The sequence below is a fragment of the Trachypithecus francoisi genome, unplaced genomic scaffold, assembly GCF_009764315.1.
Source record: "Trachypithecus francoisi isolate TF-2019V2 unplaced genomic scaffold, Tfra_2.0 Lachesis_group7, whole genome shotgun sequence".
Classification (NCBI taxonomy): domain Eukaryota; kingdom Metazoa; phylum Chordata; class Mammalia; order Primates; family Cercopithecidae; genus Trachypithecus; species Trachypithecus francoisi.
In genome coordinates this window covers 416,396-441,556 of record NW_022681472.1, presented here as the reverse complement: position 1 = coordinate 441,556, position 25,161 = coordinate 416,396, and the positions used below count along the sequence as shown (strand labels likewise).

The 25,161-nt window shown below is 38.9% G+C and overlaps 1 long non-coding RNA gene across 1 annotated transcript; it reads right to left on the bottom strand.

Annotated features, from left to right (window-relative positions):
* Window positions 1-1,130: 1,130 nt before the first annotated feature.
* LOC117079137 lies at window positions 1,131-6,272 on the bottom strand. The gene is made up of 2 exons (XR_004435273.1): window positions 6,197-6,272; window positions 1,131-1,279 (listed from the first exon to the last, which is right to left on the bottom strand). It is a non-coding gene; the product is annotated as an uncharacterized LOC117079137 (long non-coding RNA).
* Window positions 6,273-25,161: the final 18,889 nt, after the last annotated feature.

The window sequence follows — 25,161 nt, the reverse complement described above, 5'->3', positions numbered from 1 at the left end:
TCTTCTCCTGGAATTGGCAAAGTGATATCTGGGAGCCCATTGAGGGCTATGGTGAAAAAGGAAATATCCTCAGATGAAAAGTGGAAAGAAGCGTTCTGAGAAACGGCACTGTGACCTGTGTATACAGCTCACAGAGTTACACTTTCCTTTTCATTGATCCGTTGGCTAACACTGATTTCTTGAAATCTGCATTGGGATCTTTCTTAGCGCAATGAAGCTCACGGTGACAAAGGGAATATCCTCAAATAAAAATGAGAAAGTAGCTTTCTGAGAAACTTCTTTGTGATATGTGAATTCATCTCACCGAGTTACAACTTTGCCCTCATGGAGCAGTGTGCTAACACTGTTGTTATGGAACCTGAAGAGTGATATTTGGGAGCGCATTGAGGCCCATGGTGAAAACGGAAATATGCTCAGAGAATAACTAGAAAGAAGCTTTCTGAGAAATTGCTTTCTGATGTGTGAATTCAACACACAGAGATTCACCTTTCCCTTCTTGTAGCTGTTTGCTAACAGTGTTGCCGTGCTTTCTGCAAAGTGATATGTGGGAGCTCATTGAGGGCTAGGGTGGAAAAGGAAATATCCTCCGAGAAAAACCAGAGTGAAGCTTTCTGAGAAACTGCTTAGTGACTTGTGAAATCATTTCAAAGTGTTACACAACTCTTTCATGGAGGAGTCTGCTAGCACTGAATATCTGGAAGCTCAGAAGTGGTAGGTTGGATATCATTGAATCCCATGGTGAATACAGAACTACCCTCAGACAAGTCTGCAGAGAAGCCTTCTCAGAAACTTCTTTGTTGTGGGTGAATTCAGATCACAGAGACAGATCATTGTTTTCATTCAGAAGCTTGCTAAGAGTGCTTTTGCAGAATCTGCAATAAGACAAACGGTGGCTCTCTGAGACCACAAATAACCTCAGCTCACGCAAGAAAGAAGCTTTCTGAGAAACTGCTTTGTGATGTGTGAAATCAACTCACTGAGTTACACCTGTATTTCCTGGAGCCGTTGACTAGCCCTGTTGTTGTGGAATCTGAGAACTAATATTTCGGATCTCTTTGAAGACTACTGGGCCAAAGGAAACATCCTCCGATAAAAATGAGAGAGAAGCTTTTTGAGAAACTTCATTGTAATCTGTGATTTCATCTCACAGAGTTACAGTTTCCTCCTCATGAAGCCGTTCGCCAAGCCTCTTCTCCTGGAATTGGCAAAGTGATATCTGGAAGCCCATTGAGGGCTATGGTGAAAAAGGAAATATCCTCAGATCAAAACTGGAAAGAAGCTTTCTGGGAAACTGCATTATGATTTGTGAAAGCAACTCACAGTGTTACACTTTTCTCTTCAGAGTTCAGTTTGCTAACACAGTTTTCTTGAAATCTGGAATGGGACACTTCTGAGCACAATGAAGCTTACAGTGACAAAGGCAATATCCTCAGAGGGCAACTAGAAAGAAGCTTTCTTAGAAAATTCTTTGTGATATGTGAATTCATCTCACAGAGTTACACTTACGTTTCTTGGAACTTTTGACTAACACTGTCTTTGAGGAAACTGAGCAGGCCTTCTTTGGATCGCATTGAGGCCTAGGCTGTTACAGGAAATATCCTCCATTAAAAACGTGAAAGAAGCTTTGTGAGCCACTTCTTTGTGATATGTGAATTCATCTCACAGAGTAACAACTTAGTCTTCATGAAGAAGTTTGCTAACAGTGTTTTCGTGGAAATTGCAAAGTGATATTTGGGAGCGCATTGAGGTCTATGGTGAGAAAGGAAACATCCACAGATAAAAACTAGAAAGAAGCCTTCTCAGAAGTTGCTCTCTGATGTGTGAATTCATCACACAGAGATTCCCTTTTCCTTTCTGGTAGCAGTTTGCTAACACCATTGTCATGGTTTCTGCCAAGGGATATTTGGGAGCACATTGAGGGCTATGGTGAAAAAGGAAATATCCTCAGATAAAACTGGAAAGAAGCATTCTGAGACACTGCATTGTGTAAGGTGAATGCAACTAACAGAGTTACACTTTCCTTTTCATTGATCCGTTTGCTAACACTGATTTCTTGAAATCTGCATGGGGATATTTCTCAGCGCAATGAAGCTTACGGTGACAAAGGCAATATCCTAAAATAAAAACTAGAAAGTAGCTTTCCGAGAAACTTCTTTGTGATATGTGAATTCATCTCACCAAGCTACAACTTTGTCTTCACGAAGCAGTTTGCTAACACTGTTGTCCTGGAATCTGCAATGTGATATTTGGGAGCGCATTGAGGCCCACAGTGAAAACGGAAATATCCTCAGAGAATAACTAGAAAGAAGCTTTCTGAGAAACGGCTTTCTCATGTGTGAATTCATCACACAGAGATTCACCTTTCCCTTCTAGTAGCAGTTTGCTAACACTGTTGTGGTGGTTTCTGCAAAGTGATATTGGGAGCTCATTGAGGGCTAGGGTGGAAAAGGAAACATCCTCCGAGAAAAACCGGAATGAAGCATTTTGAGAAATTGCTTTGTGATGTGTGAATTAATTTCAAAGTGTTACACCACACTTTCATGGAGGAGTCTGCTAGCACCGACTTTGTGGAAGCTCAGAAGTGGATGTTTGGATATCGTTGAATCCCATGGTGAATAATGAACTATCCTCAGAGAAGTCTGCAGAGAAGCCTTCTCAGAAACCTCTTTGATGTGGGTGAATTCAGCTCACAGAGGTAGATCATTGTTTTCATTCACAAGCTTGCTAAGGGTGTTTTCGAAGAATCTGCAATAAGACCCACGGTGGCGCTCCGAGACCACAAATAACCACAGCACAAGCAAGAAAGAAGCTTTCTGAGAAACTGCTTTGTGATGTGTGAATTCGTTTCAAAGTGTTACACCACTCTTTCATGGAGGAGTCTGCCAGCACTGACTTTGTGGAAGCTCAGAAGTGGAAGCTTGGATATCGTTGAATCCCATGGTGAATAATGAACTATGCTCTGGCAAGTCTGCAGAGAAGCCTTCTCAGAAACTTCTTTGTTGTGGGTGAATTCAGATCACAGAGGTAGATCATGATTTTCATTCAGAAGCTTTCTAAGGGTGTTTTCACAGAACCTGCAATAAGACACATGATGGCGCACCGAGACCACAAATAACCTCAGCACAAGCAAGAAAGAAGCATTCTGAGAAACTTCTTTGTGATGTGTGAATTCAACTCACTGAGTTACACCTGTATTTCCTGGAGCCATTGGCTAGCCCTGTTGTTGTGGAATCTGAGAACTGATATTTCGGATCCCTTTGAAGACTACAGGGCCAAAGGAAATATCCTCCGATAAAAATGAGAAAGAAGCTTTCTGAGAAACTTCACTGTGCTCTGTGAATTCATCTCAGAGGGTTAGTTTCCTCCACATGAAGCTGTTCGCTAAGCCTCTTCCCCTGGAATTGGCAAAGTGATATCTGGGAGCCCATTGAGGACTATGGTGAAAAAGGAAATATCCTCAGATGAAAACTGGAAAGAAGCATTCTGAGAATCTGCACTGTGACCTGTGAATACAACTCACAGAGTTCCACTTTCCTTTTCATTGATCCGTTTGCTAACACTTATTTCTTGGAATCTGAATTGGGATCTTTCTTAGCGCAATGAAGCTTACAGTGACAAAGGCAGTATCCTCGAATAAAAACTAGAAAGTAGCTTTCTGAGAAACTTCTTTGTGATATATGAACTCATCTCCCCGAGTTACAACGTAGCCTTCACAGAGCAGTTTGCTAACACTTTTGTCGTGGAATCTGCAAAGTGATATTTGGGAGCACATTGAGGCCCATGGTGAAAACGGAAATATCCACAGAGAATAACTAGAAAGAAACTTTCTGAGAAATTGCTTTCTGATGTGTCAACTCATCACACAGACATTCACCTTTCCCTTCTTGTAGCAGTTTGCTAACGCTGTTGTCGTGGATTCGGCAAAGTGATATTTGGGAGCTCATTGAGGGCTATGGTGCAAAAGGAAATCTCCTCCACTAAAAACTGGAAAGAAGCATTCTGGGAAACTGCATTATGATGTATGAAAGCAACTCACAGTGTGACACTTTTCTCTTCAGAGTTCAGTTTGCTAACACAGTTTTCTTGAAATCTGGAATGGGACACTTCTGAGTGCAATGAAGCTTACAGTGACAAAGGCAGTAATCTCAGAGGGCAACTAGAAAGAAGCTTTCTTAGAGACTTTGTGATGTGTGAATTCATCTCACAGAGTTACTTTACGTTTCGTTTAACAGTCAATTAACACTGTCTTTGAGCAACCTGAGAAGGCCTTCTTTGTATCACTTTGAGGCCTACACTGTTACAGGCAATATGCTCAATTTAAAAAGTTAAAGATGCTTTGTGAGAAATTTCTTTTTGATATGTGAATTCATGTCACAGAGTAACAACTTAGTCTTCATGAAGATGTTTACTAACAGTGTTTTCGTGGAATCTGCAAAGTGATATTTGGGAGCGAATTGAGGCCTATGGTGAAAAAGCAAATATCCTCAGATAATAGCTAGAAAGAAGCCTTCTCAGAAGTTCCTCTCTGAAGTGTGATTTGTCACACAGAGATTCACCTTTCCCTTCTTGTAGCAGTTTATTTACACTGTTGTGGAATCTGCAAAGTGATATTTGGGAGCTCATTTAGGCCTATGGTGAAAGAAGAAATATCCTTAGATGAAAATCAGAATGAAGCTTTCTGAGAAACCGCTTTATAATGTGTGAGTTCATTCTAAAGAGTTATACTCTCACATCATGGAACAGTTTATTATCACTGTCTTTGGAGAATGTGTGAATGGATATATTGGATCGCATTGAGGCCTATGCTGAAAAAGAAATTTTTCTCAATTAAAAACGTGAAAGAAGCTTTCTGGCAAACTTGTGATATGTTAATTCATCTCGTATAGTTACACCTTAGTCTTCATGAAGCAGTTTGCTAACACTATTTTCGTGGAAACTTCAACGTGATATTTTGGAACACATTGAGGCCTGTGGTGAGAAAGCAAATATCCTCAGATGAATACTGGAAACACGCTTTCTGAGAAAACGCTTTGTGATTTGTGAATTCATCTCACAGAGTTACACCTTTCTCTTCATGAAGCAGTTTGCTAACACTGTTCTCATGGAATCTGAAAAGTGATATTTGGGAGCACTTTGAGGCCTGTGGTGAAAAAGAAAATATCTTCAGATGAAAAGTTTAAAGAAGCATTCTGAGACATTGCATTGTGATGTGTGAATGCAATGCACACAGTTACAGTGTCGTTTTCATTGATCAGTTTGCTAACACTCTGTCCTGGAAATCTACAATGGGATATTTCTTAGTGCCATGAAGCTTACGGTGACAAAGGAAATATCCTCTGGTAAAAACTAGAGAGAAGCTTTCTTAGAAACTGCTTTTTGATATGTGAATTTATCTCACAGGTTTACACGTTTCTCTCCATGAAGCAGTTTCCTAACACAGTTTTCGTGGAATCTGCAAAGTGATATTTGAGAGTGCATTGAGGCCTGTGGTGAAACAGGAAATATCCTCAGATGAAAATTAGAAAGAAGGTTTCTGAGAAACTGCTGTCTGATGTGTGAATTCATCAAACCAAGATACCCTTTCCTTTCATGGAGCATTCTGTTACCACTCTTTTTGTTGAGTCTGTAAAGGGATATTTCAGTTCGCTATGAAGACTATATGGAAAAAGGAAATATCCTCAATTCAAAATGGGAAGGAAGCTTTCTGCAAAACTGCTCTGTGAGGTGTGAATTCATTTCACAGAGTTAAAGCACTCTTTGATGGAGAAGTTTGCTAGCCCTCTTTTTGTGGAATCTCAGAAGTGATATCTTGAATATTGTTGAATCCCATGGTAGAAAATGAAATATCCTGAGATATAAACTGCAGAGAGGTCTTATCAGTAACTGCTTTGTTGTGGGTGAATTCAGCTCACAGGTTGGCATCGTTGTTTTCAGTGAGAAGATTGCTAAGAGTGTTTTCGCAGAATGTGTAATGAGACACTCGGGGGTGCTTTGAGACCACAAATAGCCTCAGCTGAAAAAACCAAGTTTTCGGAGAAACCGTTTGTGATGTGTCAGTTCAACTCACTGAATGACACTGTGTTTCCTGGAGACGTTTGCTAGCCCTGATTTTGTGGAATCAGAGAATGGATATTTCGAATCGCTTTGAAGACTATATGGCCAAAGGAAATATCCTTGGATAAAAAGCAGAATTAACCTTTCTGAGAAACTGCCTTGTGATGTGTGAATTCATCTCACAGAATTACACATGTATTTCGTGGAGCCGTTGGCTAGCCCTGTTTTTGTGGAATCTCAGAAGTGATATTTTGGATCTCTCAGACAGAGGAAATATCCTCAGATAAAACCAGAAAGAAGCTTTCTGAGAAACTGCTTTGTGATGTGTGAATTGATCTTGCAGAGTGACACCTTTCTGTTCATGAAGCAGTTTGCCAACAGTGTTTTCGTGGAATCTGCAAAGTGATATTTGGCTGCGCATTGAGGCTTAGGGTGAAACAGGAAATATCCTTAGATGAAAAACAGAATGAAGCTTTCTGAGAAACCGCTTTATGATGTGTGAGTTCATTTTAGAGAGTTATACTTTCACATCATGGAACAGTTTATTATCACTGTCTTTGGAGAATGTGGGAAGGGATATATTGGATCGCATTTAGGCCTATGCTGAGAAAGGAAGTATTCTCAATTAAAAACGTGAAAGAAGCTTTCTGGCAAACTTATTTGTGATATGTTAATTCATCTCAGAGAGTTACACCTTAGTCTTCATAAAGCAGTTTGCTAACACTATTTTCATGGAAACTGCAACGTGATATTTTGGAACGCATTGAGGCCTGTGGTGAGAAAGCAAATATCATCAGATGAAAACTCGAAAGAAGCTTTCTGAGAAACCGCTTTGTGATGTGTGAATTCATCTCACAGAGTTACACCTTTCTCTTCATGAAGCAGTTTGCTAACACTGTTCTCATGGAATCTGAAAAGTGACATTTGGGAGCGCATTGAGGCCTGTCGTGAAAAAGGAAATATCCTCAGATGAAAAGTTTAAGGAAGGGTTCTGAGAAACTGCATTGTGATGTGTGAATGCAACTCACACAGTTACAGTGTTGTTTTCATTGATCGGTTTGCTAACACTCTTTCATTGAAATCTACAATGGCATATTTCTTAGGGCCATGAAGCTTATGGTGACAAAGGAAATATCCTCCAATAAAAACTAGAGAGAAGCTTTCTTAGAAACTGCTTTGTGATATGTGAGTTCATCTTATAGGTTTAAACATTTCTCTCCATGAAACAGTTTCCTAACACAGTTTTCGTGGAATCTGCAAAGTGATATTTGGGCACGCATTGAGGCCTGTGGTGAAAAAGGAAATATCCTCACATGAAAATTAGAAAGAAGGTTTCTGAGAAACTGTTATCTGATGTGTGAATTCATCTCACAGAGATACTCTTTTCTTTTATGGAGCATTCTGTTACCACTATTTTGTTGAGTCTGGGAAGGGATATTTCAGTTCACTATGAAGACTATATGGAAAAAGGAAATATCCTCAATTGAAAACTGGAAGGAAGCTCTCTGCAAAACTGCTCTGTGATGTGTGAATTCATTTCACAGAGTTAAAGCACTCTTTGATGGTGTAGTTTGCTAGCCCTGTTTTTGTGGAATCTCATTAGTGATATTTTGAATATCGTTGAATCCCATGGTGAAAAATGAAATATCCTCAGATAAAAACTTCAGAGAGGCCATCTCAGAAACTGCTTTGTTGTGGGTGAATTCAGCTCACAGATTGACATCATTGTTTTCAGTGAGAAGCTTGCTAAGAGTGTTTTCGCAGAATGTGCAATGAGACACTCGGGGGTGCTTTGAGACCACAAATAACCTCAACAGAAAAAAACAAAGAAGATTTCGGAGAAACTGTTTGTGATGTGTGAATTCAACTCACTGAATGACACTGTGTTTCGTGGAGACATTTGCTAGCCCTGATTTTGTGGAATCTGAGAACGGATATTTCGAATCGCTTTGAAGACTATAGGACCAAAGGAAATATCCTGGAATAAAAAGCAGAATGAAGCTTTCTGAGAAACTGCCTTGTGATGTGTGAATTCATCTCACAGAGTTACACATGTATTTCATGGAGCCGTTTGCTAGTCCTGTTTTTGTGGAATCTCAGAAGTGATATTTTGGATCTCTCAGACAGAGGAAATATCCTCAGATAAAACCAGAAAGAAGCTTTCTGAGAAACTGCTTTGTGATGTGTGAATTGATCTTGCAGAGTGACACCTTTCTGTTTATGAAGCAGTTTGCCAACAGTGTTTTCGTGGAATCTGCAAAGTGATATTTGGCTGCGCATTGAGGCTTAGGGTGAAACAGGAAATATCCTTAGATGAAAAACAGAATGAAGCTTTCTGAGAAACCGCTTTATGATGTGTGAGTTCATTTTAGAGAGTTATACTTTCACATCATGGAACAGTTTATTATCCCTGTCTTTTGGGAATGTGGGAAGGGATATATTGGATCGCATTGAGGCCTATACTGAGAAAGGAAGTATTCTCAATTAAAAACATGAAAGACGCCTTCTGGCAAACTTTTTTTGTGATATTTTAATTCCTCTCAGAGAGCTATACCTTAGTCTTCATAAAGCAGTTTGCTAACACTATTTTCGAGGAAACTGCATCATGATATTTTGGAACACATTGAGGCCTGTGGTGAGAAAGGAAATATCCTCAGATGAAAACTGGAAAGAATCTTTCTGAAAAACTGCTTTGTGATGTGTGAAATCATCTCACAGAGTTACACCTTTCTTTTCATGAAGCAGCTTGCTAACACTGTTCTCGTGGAATCTGAAAAGTGATATTTGGGAGTGCATTGAGGCCTGTGGTGAAAAAGGAAATATCCTCAGATGAAAAGTTTAAAGAAGGGTTCTGAGAAACTGCATTGTGATGTGTGAATGCAACTCACAGTTAAGGTGTTGTTTTCATTGATCAGTTTGCTAACACTCTTTCCTTGAATTCTACAATGGGATATTTCTTAGCCCCTTGAAGCTTACGGTGATAAAGGAAATATTCTCTGACAAAAACTAGAGAGCAGCTTTCTGAGAAACTGCTTTGTGATGTGTGAATTCATCTCAAAGAGATACACATGTATTTCGTGGAGTCATTTGCTAGCACTCTTTTTTGTGTACCTGAGAAGTGACAGTTTGGATCCCTGTGAAGACTCCTTGGACAAAGGAAATGTCCTCACATAAGAACGAGAAAGCAGTTTTCTGAGAAACTTCTCTATGATGTGTGATTTCATCTCAGAGAATTTCACCTTTCTCTTCATGAAGCAGTTTGCTAACACTGTTTTCGTGGAATCTGAAAAGTCACATTTGGGAGCGCATTGAGAGCTATGGTGAAAAAGGATATATCCTCAGATGAAAGCTTCAAAGCAGCGTTCTGAGAAACTGCATTGTGATGTGTGAATGCAACTCACAGAGTTCCAGTGTTCTTTTCATTGAACACTTTGCTAACACTGTTTTCCTGAAATCTACAATGGGATACTCCTTAGCGCTATGAAGCTTACGGTGACAAAAGAAATATCCTACGGTAAAAACTAGACAGAAGCTTTCTGAGAAACTGCTTTGTTATGTGTGAATACATCTCACATGTGTACACGTTTCTTTCCATGAAACAGATTCCTAACACAGTTTTCATAGAATCTGCAAAGTGATTTTTTGCAGCCCATTGAGGCCTGTGGTGAAAAAGGAAATATCCTCAGATGTAAATTAGAAAGAAGGTTCTGAGAAACTGCTATCTGATATGTGAATTCATCTCACAAAGATACACTTTCCTTTCATGGAGCATTCTGTTACTACTATTTTAATTGAGTCTGGGAAGGGATATTTGAGTTCGCTATGAAGACTATATGGACAAAGGAAATATCCACAGTTAAAATCGTGAAAGAAGCTTTCTGAGAAACTGCTATCTGATATGTGAATTCATCTCACAGTGTGACACCTTTCCCTTCATGAAACAGTTTGCTAACACTGTTTTTCTGGAATCTGCAAAGTGATTTTTTGCAGCCCATTGAGGCCTGTGGTGAAAAAGGAAATATCCTCAGAAAGAAAACAGAAAGAAGCTTTCAGAGAAACTGCTTAGTGATGTATGAATTCATCTCACAGTGTGACACCTTTCCCTTCATGAAACAGTTTGCTAACACTGTTTTCCTGAAATCTACAATGGGATACTCCTTAGCGCTATGAAGCTTACGGTGACAAAAGAAATATCCTACGGTAAAAACTAGACAGAAGCTTTCTGAGAAACTGCTTTGTTATGTGTGAATACATCTCACATGTGTACACGTTTCTTTCCATGAAACAGATTCCTAACACAGTTTTCATAGAATCTGCAAAGTGATTTTTTGCAGCCCATTGAGGCCTGTGGTGAAAAAGGAAATATCCTCAGATAAAAACTGCAGAGAGGTCTTCCTATAAACTGCTTTGTTGTGGGTGAATTCAACTCACTGAATTACACCTGTATTTCTTGGCATCATTTCCTAGTCCTGATTTTGAGGAATCTGAGGATGGATTTTTTGAATCGTTTTGAAGACTACACGGCCAAAGGAAGTATCCTCGGTAAAAAGCAAAATGAAGGTTTTTGAGAAACTGCCTTGTGATGTGAGAATTCATCTCACAGAGTTACACATGTATTTCATGGAGCCGTTTGCTAGCCCTGTTTTTGTGGAATCTCAGAAGTGATATTTTGGATCACTATGAAGACTCCTCAGACAGAGGAAATATCCTCAGAAAGAAAACAGAAAGAAGCTTTCAGAGAAACTGCTTAGTGATGTATGAATTCATCTCACAGTGTGACACCTTTCCCTTCATGAAACAGTTTGCTAACACTGTTTTTCTGGAATCTGCAAAGTGATATTTGGGAGCGCATTGAGGCCTATGGTGAAACAGAAAATATCCTTGGACGAAAACTAGAATGAAGCTTTCTGAGAAACTGCTTTGTTATGTGTGAATACATCTCACATGTGTACACGTTTCTTTCCATGAAACAGATTCCTAACACAGTTTTCATAGAATCTGCAAAGTGATTTTTTGCAGCCCATTGAGGCCTGTGGTGAAAAAGGAAATATCCTCAGATGTAAATTAGAAAGAAGGTTTCTGAGAAACTGCTATCTGATATGTGAATTCATCTCACAAAGATACACTTTCCTTTCATGGAGCATTCTGTTACTACTATTTTAATTGAGTCTGGGAAGGGATATTTGAGTTCGCTATGAAGACTATATGGACAAAGGAAATATCCACAGTTAAAATCGTGAAAGAAGCTTTCTGCACAACTGTTCTGTGTTGTGTGAATTCATTTCACAGGATTAAACCACCCTTTGATGGAGGAGTTCACTAGCGCTGTTTTTTTGGAATCTCAGAAGTGATATCTTGAATATTGTTGAATCCCGTGGTGAAAAATGAAATATCCTCAGATAAAAACTGCAGAGAGGTCTTCCTATAAACTGCTTTGTTGTGGGTGAATTCAACTCACAGAGTGAGATCGTTGTTTTCAGTGCGAAGCTTGCAAACTGTTTTCGCAGAATGTGCAATGAGACACACGGGGGTGCTTTGAGACCACAAATAGCCGCAAGTGAAAAAAGAAAGAAACTTTCTCAGAAACTGTTTGTTATATGTGAATTCAACTCACTGAATTACACCTGTATTTCTTGGCATCATTTCCTAGTCCTGATTTTGAGGAATCTGAGGATGGATTTTTTGAATCGTTTTGAAGACTACACGGCCAAAGGAAGTATCCTCGGTAAAAAGCAAAATGAAGGTTTTTGAGAAACTGCCTTGTGATGTGAGAATTCATCTCACAGAGTTACACATGTATTTCATGGAGCCGTTTGCTAGCCCTGTTTTTGTGGAATCTCAGAAGTGATATTTTGGATCACTATGAAGACTCCTCAGACAGAGGAAATATCCTCAGAAAGAAAACAGAAAGAAGCTTTCAGAGAAACTGCTTAGTGATGTATGAATTCATCTCACAGTGTGACACCTTTCCCTTCATGAAACAGTTTGCTAACACTGTTTTTCTGGAATCTGCAAAGTGATATTTGGGAGCGCATTGAGGCCTATGGTGAAACAGAAAATATCCTTGGACGAAAACTAGAATGAAGCTTTCTGAGAAACCGCTTTATGATGTGTGAGTTCATTTTAGAGAGTTATACTTTCACATCATGGAACAGTCTATTTCCACTGTCTTTGGGGAATGTGAGAAGGGATGTATTGGATCACATTGAGGCCTATGCTGAGAAAGGAAATATTCTCAATTAAAAAAGTGAAAGAAGCTTTCTGAGAAACTTCTTTGTGATGTGTTAATTCATCTCAGAGAGTTACACATTAGTCTTCATGGAGCAGTTTGCTAACATTGTTTTCGTGAAAATTGCCACGCTATATTTGTGAGCGCTTTGAGGCCTGTAGTTTAAAAGGAAATATCCTCAGATGAAAATTGTAAAAAAGCGTTTTGAGAAACTGCATTGTGATGTGTGAATGCAACTCACAGACTTACACTGTTCTTTTTATTGATCAGTTTGCCAACACTGCTTTCTTGAAATCTACGGGATATTTCTTAGCTCCATGAAGCTTACTGTGACAAAGGAAATATGATCTGATAAAAATGAGAAAGAGGCTTTCTGAGAAACTGCTTTGTGTTTTGTGAATTTATTTCACAGAGTTACAAATGTATTTCGTGTTGTCATTTGATAGCACTCCTTTTGTGGCCTCTGAGAAGTGATATTTCGGATTGCTATGAAGACTCCTGGGACGAGGCAAATGTCCTCACATGAAAATAAGAAAGAAGCTTTCTGAGAAACTTCTTTGTGGTGTGTTTATTCATCTCGCGGAGATACACCATACACTCCATGAAGCAGTTTGCTAACACGGTTTTCGTCGAATTGGCCAAGTTGTATTTGGGAACGCATTGAGCCTGACCGTGAAAAAGGAAATATCCTCAGATGAAAACTAGAAAGAAACTTTCTGAAAAACTGCTTTGTGATGTGTGAATTCATCTCACAGAGGTAAACTTTTCTCTTCATGGAGCCTTTCCTAACACAGTTTTCCTAGAATCCATAAAGTGATATTGGGGAGCACATTTTGTCCTATGGTGAAAAAGAAATATCCACAGATAAAATCTAGAAAGAAGCTTTCTGAGAAACTGCCTTATGATGTGTGAATTCATCTCATAGTGTTAAAATTTCACTTCGTGGAGCAGTCTGTTACTATTGTTTTTGGGGAATCTGAGAAGGGATATTATGGATTGCATTGAAGCCTATGATGACAACGGAAATATCCTCAAGTAAAAATGAGAGGGAAGCTTTCTGAGAAACTAATATGTGACATGTGAATTTATCTCACAGAGTTACACATTTCTTTCCATGAAGAAGTTTGCTAACACTGTTTTATTGGAATCTGCAAAGAGATATTTGGGAACATATTGAGGCCTATGGTAAAAAAGGAAATATTCCCTCATGAAAACTAGAGAAAAGCTTTCTGAGAAACTTCTTTGTGACGTGTGAATTCATCTCACAGAGTTAAACCTTTCTCTCAATGAAGGAGTTTGCTAACACATTTTCTTGGAATCAGCAAAGTGAGATTTGAGAAGGCATTGAGTCCTATGGTGAAAAAGGAAATATCCTCAGATAAAAACAAGAAAGAAGCTTTCTGAGAAACTGCTTTTTATGTGCAAATTCTTCTCACAGAGTTACACTTTCGTTTGATGGAGCAGTCTGTTACCACTGTTTCTGGGCAATTTGTGAAGTGATAATTTGGATTCCATTGAAACTTATGTTGACAAAGGAAATATCCTCAGATAAAAACTAGAAAGAGGCTTTCTGAGAAACTACTTTGTGATGTGTGAATTCATCTCACAGAGATAAGCTTTTCTCTTCATGGAGCAATTTACTCACACAGTTTTCCTGGAATCCATAAAGTGATATTTGGGAACTCATTGAGGCCTATGGGGAAAATGGAAATATCCTCAAATAAAAACTAGAAAGAAGCTTTCTGAGAAACTGCTTTATGATGTGTTAATTCATTTCACAGATTTAAAATTTCACTTCATGTAGCAGTCTGATACCACTGTTTTTGGGGGAATTGAGAAGGAATATTTTGGATCGCATGGAAGCCTACACTGACAAAGGAAATATCCTCAAATAAAAATGAGAAGGAAGCTTTCTGAGAAACTTCTTTGTGACATGTGAATTAAACTTACAGAGTTACACATTTCTCTTCATGAAATAGCTTGCTAACACCGTTTTAGTGGAATCTGCAAAGTGATATTTGGGAACACATTGAGGCCTATGGTTAAAGTGGAAATATTGTCTCATAACAACTAGAAAGAAGCTTTCTGAGAAATTTCTACAGTTACACCTTGCTCTCAATGAAGAAATTTACTAACACAGTTTTCGTGGAATCAACAAATTGATATTCGGGAATGCACTGAGGCATATGGTGAAAAAGGAAATATCCTCAGATAAAAACTAGAAAGAAGCTTTCTGAGGAACTGTTTTGTGATGTGTGAATTCATATGGCAGAGTTACACGTTTCTCTCCTTGAGGCAGTTTCCTAACACCGTTTTCGTGGAATCGGCAAAGTTGTATTTGGGAACACATTGAGTTCGATGGTGAAAAAGGAAATACCTCAGATAAAAATTAGAAAGAAGCTTTCTGAGAAACTACTTTGTGATGTGTGAATTCATCTAAAAGAGATAAACTTTTCTCTTCATGGAGCAGTTTACTCACACAGTTTTCCTGAAATCTGTAAAGTGATATTTGGGAATGCATTGAGGCCTATGGTGAAAAAGGAAATATCCTCAGATAAAAACTAGAAAGAAGCTTTCTGACAGACTACTTTATGACGTGTGAATTCATCTCACTGAGTTCAAATTTTACTTCACGGGGCAGTCTGCTACCACTGTTTTCGGGGAATCTGAGAAGGGATATTTTGGATCACTTTGAAGCCTATGATGACAAAGGAAATATCCTCAAATTTAAACGACAAAGAAGCTGTCTGAGAAACTTTTTGTGAATTGTAAATTCATAGAAAAGATTTACACATTTCTTTTCATGAAGCAGTTTGCTAACGCTGTTTTAGTGGAATCTGCAAAGTGATATTTGGGAACGCATTGAGGCCTGTGGTGAAAAAGGAAATATCCTCAGATAAAAACCAGAAAGAAATTTTCTGAGAAACTGCTCTTTGATGTGCAAATTATTCTCACAGAGTTACACTTTTGTTTCATGGAGCAGTCTGTTATCACTGTTTCTGGGCAATTTGTTAAGTGATATTTTGGATCACATTGAAACCTATGTTGGCAAAGGAAATATCCTCAGATAAAAAATAGAAAGAAGCTTTCTGAGAAGCTTCTTTGTGACATGTGAATTCATCTCACAGAGTTACATCTTTCTCTCAATGAGGGAGTTTGCTAACACAGTTTTCGTGGAATCCGTAACGTGATATTTGGGAATGCATTGAGGCCTATGGTGAAAAAGGAGATGTCCTCAGATAAAAACTAGAAAGAATCTCTCTGAGAAAGTGCTTTATGACGTGTGAATTCATCTCAGAGAGTTGAAATGTCACTTCATGGAACAGTCTGTTACCACTGTTTTTGAGAATCTGAGAAGGGATATTTTGAATCGCATGGAAGCCTATGCTGGCAAAGGAAATATCCTCAAATAAGAAAGAGAAGGAAGCTTTCTGAGAAACTTCTTTGTAACATCTGAATTCATCTCACAGAGTTACACGTTTCTCTTCATGAAGTAGTTTGGTAACACTGTTTCAGTGGAATCTGCAAAGTGATATTTGGGAACGCATTGAGGACTATGGTTAAAAAGAATATATTCTCTCATAAATACTAGAAAGAAGCTCTCTGAGAAACTTCTTTGTGATGTGTGAATTCATCTCACAGAGTTTTATCTTTCTTTCAATGAAGCAGTTTGCTAATATGTTTTCGTGGAATCTGCAAAGTGATATTTGGGAGCACATTGAGGGCTATAGTGAAAAAGGAAATATCCTCAGATAAAAACTAGAGAAACGCTTTCTGAGAAACTGCTTTCTGATATCTGAATTCATCTCACAGAGATACACTTTGGTTTCGTGAAGCAATCTTTTACCATTGTTTTTGGGGAATCTGAAAGTGATATTTTGGATCGCATTGAAGCCTACGCTGACAAAGGAAGTATCTTCAAATAAAAACGAGAAAGAAGTGTTCTGAGAAACTGCATTGTGATTTGTGACTGCAACTCAGTGTTACACCTTTCTTTTCATTGATCAGTTTGCTAACACTGTGTTCTTGAAATCTGCAATGGGATATTTCTTAGCCAATGAAGCTTACGGTGACAAAGGAAATCTCCTCAGATAAAAACCAGAAAGATTTCTGGGAAACTGCTTTGTGATGCGAGAATGCATCTCTTAGAGTTATACCTGTGTTTCAAGGAGCCGTTTGCTAGCACTGCTTCTGTGGAATCTGAGAAGTGATAATTTGGATCGCTATGAAGATTCTATGGGCAAAGGAAATGTCCTCAGATAAAAAGCAGAATGAAGCTTTCTGAGAAACTGGTTTGAGATGTGTGAATTCATTTCACAGTGACACCACTCTTTCATGGAGGAGTTTGCTGACACTGATTTTGTGGAATCTCAGAAGTGATATTTTGGATATCGTTGAATCCCAGGGTGGAAAATGAAATATCCTCAGATAAAAACTGCAGGAAAGCCCTCTGAGAAACTGCTTTGTAGTACGTGAATACAGCTCACCGAATTACAGCACTGTTTTCATTGAGAAGCTTGTTAACAGTGTTTTCACAGAATCTGCAATGAGACACACGGGGGCGCTTTGAGACCAGAAATAAACTCAGATGAGAAAGGAAAGAAGCTTTCTGAGAAACTGCTTTGTGATGTGTGAATTCAACTCACAGAGATACACCTGTCTTTCGTGAAGCTGTTTGATAGCCCTGTTTTGTGGAATCTAAGAACTGATATTTTGGATTGCTTTGAAGACTATACGGCCAAAGGAAATATACTCAGACAAAAACCAGAAAGAAGCATTCTGAGAAACTGCTTTGTGATGTGTGAATTTATCTCTCAGAGTTACATCACTGTTTCATGGAGGAGTTTGCTAGCACTTTTTCTGTGGAATCCTAGAGGTGATATTTTGGATATCATTGAACCCATGGTGAAAGTGAAATATCCTCGGATAAAACCTGGAGAGAAGCCTTCTCAGAAACTGCTTGGTGGTGTGTGAATTCATTTCACAGAGCTACACCTTTGTCTTTGAAGCAGTTTGCTAACACTGTTTTCGTGGAATCCGCATAGTGAAATTTGGGAGCACGTTGAGGTCTACGGTGAAAAAGGAAATATTCTCAGATAAAAACTGGAAAGAAGCGTTCTGAGAAACTGCATTGTGATGTTGAATGCAAGTCACGGGGTTACACATTTCTTTTCATTGATCAGCTTGCTAACACTGTTTTCTTGAAACCTGCGATGGGATATTTTCAGTGCCATGAAGCTTACAGTGACAAAGGAAATATCCTCAGATAAAAACTAGAAAGAAACTTTCTGAGAAACTGTTTTGTGGTGTGTGTATTCGTCTCACAGAGTTACACCTTTCCCTCCATCAAATGAAAAGTTTCACCTTTCCAACTGATCAATGAAAAGACAGATGTAACTCTCTGAATTGCAGTCACACATCACAGTGCAGTTTCTCCGAATGCTTCTTTCTCATTTTTATTTGAAGATACTTCTGTGGCAGCGTAGGCTCAATGAGATCCAAAATATCCCTTTCAGAGTCCCCAAAAACATGGTAAGAGAAAATTCCATGAAACGAAACTGTAACTCTGTGAGATGAATTCAGATATCAGAAAGCATTTTCTCAGAGAGTGTCTTTCTTGTTTTAATCTGAGGATATTTCCTTTTTCACCATAGCCCTCAAAGTGCTCCCAAATATCATTTTGCAGATTGCACAAAAACATGTTAGCAAACTGCTTCTCAGAAAGCACCTTTCTAGTTTTTATCTGAGGATATTTCCTTTTTAATCATAAGCCTCAATGCGTTCCCAAATATCACTTTTTGAATTCCATGAAAACTATGTTAGAAAACTGCTTCATTGAGAGAAAGGTGTAACTCTGTAAAATGAAGGCACACGTCACAAACAAGTTTTTTAGAAAGCTTTTTTTTAGTTTTTATCTGAGGATATTTCTTTTGTCAACATAGGTTTCAATGCGATCCAAAGTATCGCTTCACAAATTCCCCAGAAACAGTGGTAACAGACTCCTCTATGAAATGAGAGTATAACTCTGTGAGAAGAATTCACACATCAAAAAGCAGTTTCTCAGAAAGCTTCTTTCTGGTTTTTATCTGAGGATATTTCCTTTTTTGCAGATTCCACAAAAACAGTGTTTGGAAACTGATTCATGAAGAGAAATGTGTAACTCTGTGAGATGAATTCACGAGTCACAAAGACATTTCTCACAAAGCTTCTTTGTCGTTTTTATTTGAGGATATTTTCTTTGTCAGCATAGGTTTCAACGTGATCCAAAATATCACATCTCAGATTCCCCAAAAACAGTGGTAACAGACTGCCCCGTAAAGTGAAATTTTAACTCTGTGAGATGAATTAGCACATCATAAAGCAGTTCCTCAGAAAGCTTCTTTCTAGTTTTTATCTGAGGATATTTCCTTTTTCACCATAGGCCTCTATGTGTTTCCAAATATCACTTTCCAGATTCAGCAAATGCATATTAGCAAACTGCTTCATGAAGAGAAATGTGTAGTTGTGTGAGATCAATTCACACATCATGAAGAAGTTTCTCAGAAATCTTCCTTCTATTTTTTATTTGAGGCTATTTCCTTTTTCACCACAGGCCTCAAAGTGCTCCAAAATATCATTTTACCAATTCCACCAAAACAGTGTTAGCAAACTTCTTCTTGGGCGCAAAGGTGTAACTGGGTGAGATGAATACACACACCACAAAACAGTTTCTCAGAAAGTTTCTTTCTAGTTTTTATCTGAGGATATTTCCTTTGTCACCGTAAGATTATTGGCACTGAGAAGTATCCCATTGCAGATTTCAAGAAAACAGTGTTAGCAAGCCGATCAATGAAAAGAAATGTGTAACTCTGTGACTTGCATTCACACATCACAATGCAGTTTCTCAGAACGCTTCTTTCCAGTTTTTATCTGAGAATGTTTCCTTTTTCACTGTAGACCTCAACGCACTCCCAAATATCACTATGCGGATTGCACAAAAACAGTGTTAGCAAACTGCTTCATGAAGACAAAGGTGTAGCTCTGTGAGATGAATTCACACACCACAAAAGAGTCTCTGAGAAGGCTTCTCTCCAGGTTTTATCTGATGATATTTCATTTTTCACCATGGGATTCAATGATATCTAAAATATCACCTCTGAGATTCCACACAAAAAGTGCTAGCAAACTCCTCCACGAAAGACTATTGTGACTCTGTGAGATGAATTCACACGTCATAAAGCAGTTGCTCAGAAAACTTCTTTCTGGTTTTTGTCTTAGGATATTTCCTTGGTCCGAAGAGTCTTCATAGCTATCCAAAATATCACTTCTCAGATTCCACAAAAACAGTGCTAGCAAACGGCTTCATGAAATACAGGTATACCTCTGTGAGGTGAATTCATACATTACAAAGCAGTTTCTCAGAAAGCTTCATTCTGGTTTTTATCTGAGGATATTTCCTTTTACACCATAGGTCTCAATACGTTCCCAAATATCACTTTACGAATTTCACAAAAACTATGTTAGAAAGCTGCTTCATTGAGAGAAAGGTGTAACTCTGTGAGATGAATTCACACATCATAAAGCAGTTTCTCAGAAAGCTTCTTTCTAGTTTTCATCTGAGGATATTTCCTTTTTCATCATTGCCCTCAATGCACTCCCGAATGTCACTTTCCAGGTGCCACAAAAAGAGTGTTAGCAAACTGCTTCACTGAGAGAAAGGTGTAACTCTGTGAGATGAATTTACACATCACAAGGCAGTATCTCAGAAAGCTTCTTTCTAGATATCTTCTGAGGATATTTCCTTTTTCAACATAGACCTCAAATTGCTCCCAAATTTCACTTTGCAGATTGCACGAAAACAGTGTTAGCAAATTGCTTCATCAAGAGAAATGTGTAACTCTGTGAGATGAATTCACACGTCACAAAGGAGTTTCTCAGAAAGCTACTTTCTTGTTTTTATTTGAGGATATTTTCTTTGTCAGCATACGCTTTATGCAATCCAAAATATCCCTTCTCAGATTCCCCAAAAACAGTCATAACAGATTGCTCCATGAAGTGATATTTTACCTCAGTGAGATGAATTCACACACCACATGTAGTTTCTCAGATAGCTTCCTTCTGGTTTTTATCTGAGGACATTTCCTTAGGCCGTGTAGTCTTCAAAGCCATCTGAACTTTCAGTTCTCAGATTCCACAAGAACATGGCTATCAAACAGCTCCATGAAAGATAGGTGTGCCTCTCTGAGTTGAATTCACACATCACAAAGCAGTTTCTCAGAAACCTTTTCTCCTTTTTCATCTGAGTTTAATTCTCGTCTCAAAGTGCTCCTGTGTGTCTCATTGCAGATTCTCCGAAAACACTGTTAGCATGCAGGGGCCATTGAAAATAATATGCTAAGAATAGATAAGGCTCAAGGACAGTATCTCTAGCTAGTTGCACTTTCAATGAACTCCAGTAGTCAAGGACAGTATCTCTAGTTGAACTTTTAATGAACTCTAGTAGGCGCCAAGAAGGCAGACAAATAAGAAAGAGCTTAGAGACAAGGAACTAAGTAGAAGGTTACATCTGGGTGCAGAAAGCTTGTTTTGCATTGTGTTATTTTTGCTGACGTGGGATTTATGGAGTATAAATAAAGTGAGGTGGAGGCTCTAGGCACGGCCGCCATGTTCTCTGTTTTGTCTTTGTCTCTTGTGTCTGTTCATTCTCCACCACCTCCGGCATGGTCCCCGATAAGTGGCACAGCAAGCAGGGTGCACAGGGTGAGTAGTGGGGAACAAAAAGGGGAACCCCCTAGGAACGGGTAAAACCCGGGAATTGTTAAGGGTAACATTCTTAAGCTTTCATTATGGGGAATTCCAGTTCCTTGGCCTCAGAATATTTAAGATTATTACAAGGGCTTTTACTTTCGATTGGGGTTGATGCAAAAGAGAGAACTTTGCGGAAATTGTTTGCTCATGTGGAACAACATTGCTCTTGGTTTCAATATCAAACTGAAGTACAATTAAATAAGCGAGAGTGGCAACAGGTTGCTAAGACCCTTCATCAAGCACATCAGCGCGGCGATGTAATGTCAGCAACTTTGTGGGCCCTTTGTGCCTCTATTACTCAAGCTTTGGAGCTCTTAGAGACAGACTCTGAAAAGGGGGAAGGCAGGGATGAGTAGTCTTTGAAGTCTCCGATAGCCATTTCCCCTCCTTTAGATAATTCTGTAACTGAAGGAGAAGGTCCTTTGTGTGATAATATGTCTCATGAAAAGGAATCAGAAATTCAAAAGGAGCTTCAGCCGGTTGTTCAACTGTTACAACAAATTTTAGAATTGCAGTTATCTCCCCCTCAACCTTCTCCTCCACCCACTCCTGTTTTTACTTTTCCCGTGGTTCATCCACCCCCATCAGTACCTAAGGTGGAGGAGGAGGACAGTTTTCCCCCACCACCACCAGCACCGCCGATGGAAATGCTGCCTCGTTCAGGCACGGTTTTTGCTGCTCCCGCTTCTACAGCTAAAGCTGTAATTAAGGTATTGGATTCTCAAGAGGATGAGGATCCTCTACAATTGTTCCCCATTATTAGGCAACCTTTTGGTCCTAATGACCAATTTCCTTAAGGGGGTATAAATGTGCAGTATAATGTTCTTCAATTTAAATTTCTTAAAGAAATGAAGGCAGCTGTTGCTAATTATGGCCCTCAATCTCCTTTTGTCATAGGGCTTCTAGATTTTTTCTCCTCTGAGAATTTGTTTTTGCCTCTTGATTGGGAGACTTTGGGGAAGGCTGTTTTGGACCGCTCTCAGTGGCTTCAGCTACGCAGGTTGGTGGCTGAAAGATGCCAAAGAGCAGGCCCGCCACAGTGCCACTAGAAATCCTCCAGGACCTACAGAGGAGCAATTAACAGGCACTGGTCAGTTTGCTACCATAGCGGCTCAATCTGGACTTGAGGACGTGGCATTATCACAAGTTAAAGCACTTTTTTTAAAGGCTTGGTGTAAAGTAGAACCATCAGGAAAAACTGCCTTGTCTTTTGTTAAGATTTTGCAGGGCGCAAACGAACCTTATCCTGACTTTGTGGCTCGGCTCCAAGATGCTGTAATAAAGACTGTGGGTAGTGGGGCTGCAGGCCAAATCCTGGTAACCACACTAGCTTTTGAGAATGCTAATCAGGAATGTCAGAGGTTGTTTCGTCCTCTAAAGGCTGCTGGAAACTTACAAATAGAAGATTTTATTAGAGCCTGTGCAGGAGTGGGAGGGGCTGCCTACAACGCTCAGTTGTTTGCTGGAGCTTTATCTAAGGCATTCATGGGAAAAAAGGGAATTTGCTTCCAATGTGGAAAGACCGGTCATTTTAAAAAGGAGTGCCGTAAGTTATCTAATAGGAGTGACTCCTCCAAAGTAGAATTTAAAAAGCTTCCTACTGAGCCCTGTCATCGTTGTGGCAAAGGGTGACACTGGACTAATGAATGTCACTCTAAAGTGGACAAAAACGGTAATTCTCTCACCTTCGGATCAGGAAACTTGCAGAGGAGCCCTTCAGCTTGGGGCCCCAACAACAATACAAGCCCTCTTCATTTGCAATTTCCAGTCAGCTCAGCGTTCCAGCATCAGCAGGCCAGCCAGCCAATGTTAACCCCCAATTTTCATTAGCTCAGCCTTTCTCTGCTACTTCCGGTAGTGCCGCTGCTGATGGGGCAATTTTACAGGCTGTTGAACTCATCCCAGAAATGGGAGTTGTTAAATTCGCTACAGGTGTTTTTGGGCAATTACCTCCACATACTGTTGGATTGCTTATAGGACGCAGTAGTAGCATTTTACAGGATGTACAAGTTCATTTGGGTGTTATAGATTCTGATTATAAAGGGGAAATTCTAATTATGGCTCAGGCTCATAAACCTATATCCCTGAAAGAGGGGCAGCGAATTGCACAACTCCTTGTACTACCTTATTTTCAGTTTCTTTCACGGAGGCAAGAAAGAACCAGAGGTTTTGGAAACATGGGTAAACATATTATTTGGGAAACTTTAGTAACTCCCCTCGAAGTAGAGGGACAAATTTTTCAGGGCTTGGTCGACACTGGAGCTGACGTTTCCATTATTGCCTCTGATCAATGGCCTTTGCAGTGGCCTAAACAGCCTGTTGCTGTTTCTCTTACAGGATTAGGTTCCGCCTCTGAGGTGTATCAAAGTTCTCAATCCTTAAATTGCTGAGGGCCGGATGGTCAAGTGGCCCAAGTTCAGTTTTATATTGTTCCTATTGCCCTAAATTTATGGGGGCGAGATTTATTGCAACAATTTGGTGCTTTTGTTTCTATTCCTCATGTCTCTAATTCTGCCAAAAATATGATGTTCCACATGGGCTACAATCCCCTTAAAAAATCTTTAAACATGTAGCCACTCTTCAGCAGCCTCAAGCCATTCCCTTAACATGGAAAACTAATATTCCTGTATGGGTTGAACAGTGGACTTTAACACGTGAAAAGCTTAAGGCCTTGGAAAACTTAGTTCAGGATATAAGGTCATATCCCTAGGTCATATAGAACCTAGTACTTCTCCATGGAATTCCCCTGTCTTTGTGATTAAGAAAAGAAAAAATGGTAAATGGAGACTATTAAGAGATCTTCGTGCTATTAATGCATGTATTGAACCCATGGGATCCTTACAACCTGGCCTTCCTAACCCTTCTATGATTTCTCAAGATTGGTTACTTATGGTTATTGATTTAAAAGATTGGTTTTTTTTCTATTCCTTTGGATCAAAAGGATTGTAAGCGTTTTGCCTTCTCTGTCCCTGTTTTTAATAATTCTCAGCCACTTTCTGAATATCAGTGGAAGGTTTTACCTCAAGGTATGTTAAACAGCCCTACCTGTGTCAAGAATTTGTCCATCGAGCTCTGAATCCTGTTCAAAAATGTCATCCTTCTCTTCTTTATATCATTATATGGATGACATTCTTCTTGCCGCACCCACCAAAAAAGAGCAGCAAGATGCTTTTACATCCTTCCAAACGCAGCTCTCTTTATACTCATTTAATATTTCCCCAGAAAAAATTCAAATAGGTTTTCCTATTCAATATTTAGGTTATACCTTTGGAGTGCGAAATATTCGACCCCAAAAGATTCAAATTCGACGTGATCATTTAAAAACATTAAGTGACTTTCAAAAGCTTTTAGGAGATATTAATTGGATACGTTCTGTTTTAGGAATACCAACGTATCAGTTACAACATCTTTTTTCTATTCTAGAAGGAGACAGTCACTTGGACAGCTCACGTCATTTAACTCCTTTGGCTTTACAGGAACTCCAGCTTGTAGAAGAACAACTTCAAAAGGCCCATCTACATTATATTCTTCCCGACATTCCCCTTTCCTTTTGTTTATTTCATACTTTACATTCCCCTACAGGTATGAGTCATCAAACAAATCGACCGTTAAAAAGGATTTTTTTTTTTTCTTGGAGTTATATTTTTCATGGAGAAAGATCAGTAGAATACATGCTTGGAAGTGACATAATTTCAGTTATAGTCAATTTCATTGCTGATTTGCTGTAAATTTTTTTTTCAGTTTTTTGTACCTGGAGAAATGGCTCCATGTTTAAACATCAAGGAGTATTTGTTTTAAGAATTTTTACGGCTGTATCTTTAGAGGATAGTGTAATTTTAGAGGATGGTTATGACTTTAGAGGTTGTTAAAGTTGGTTATATCTTTAGAGGATCTTAAAGTTGTATCTTTAGACTTGTATTTTAAAGTTGTATCTTCAGTTGGTTGTATTTTTAGAGGATAATCAGAATATTTTTAAAATCTGTATTAGTTTTCTTTTTTATTTTTTTATTATACTTTAAGTTCTAGGGTACATGTGCATAACGTGCAGGTTTGTTACATACGTATAACTGTGCCATGTTGGTGTGCTGCAC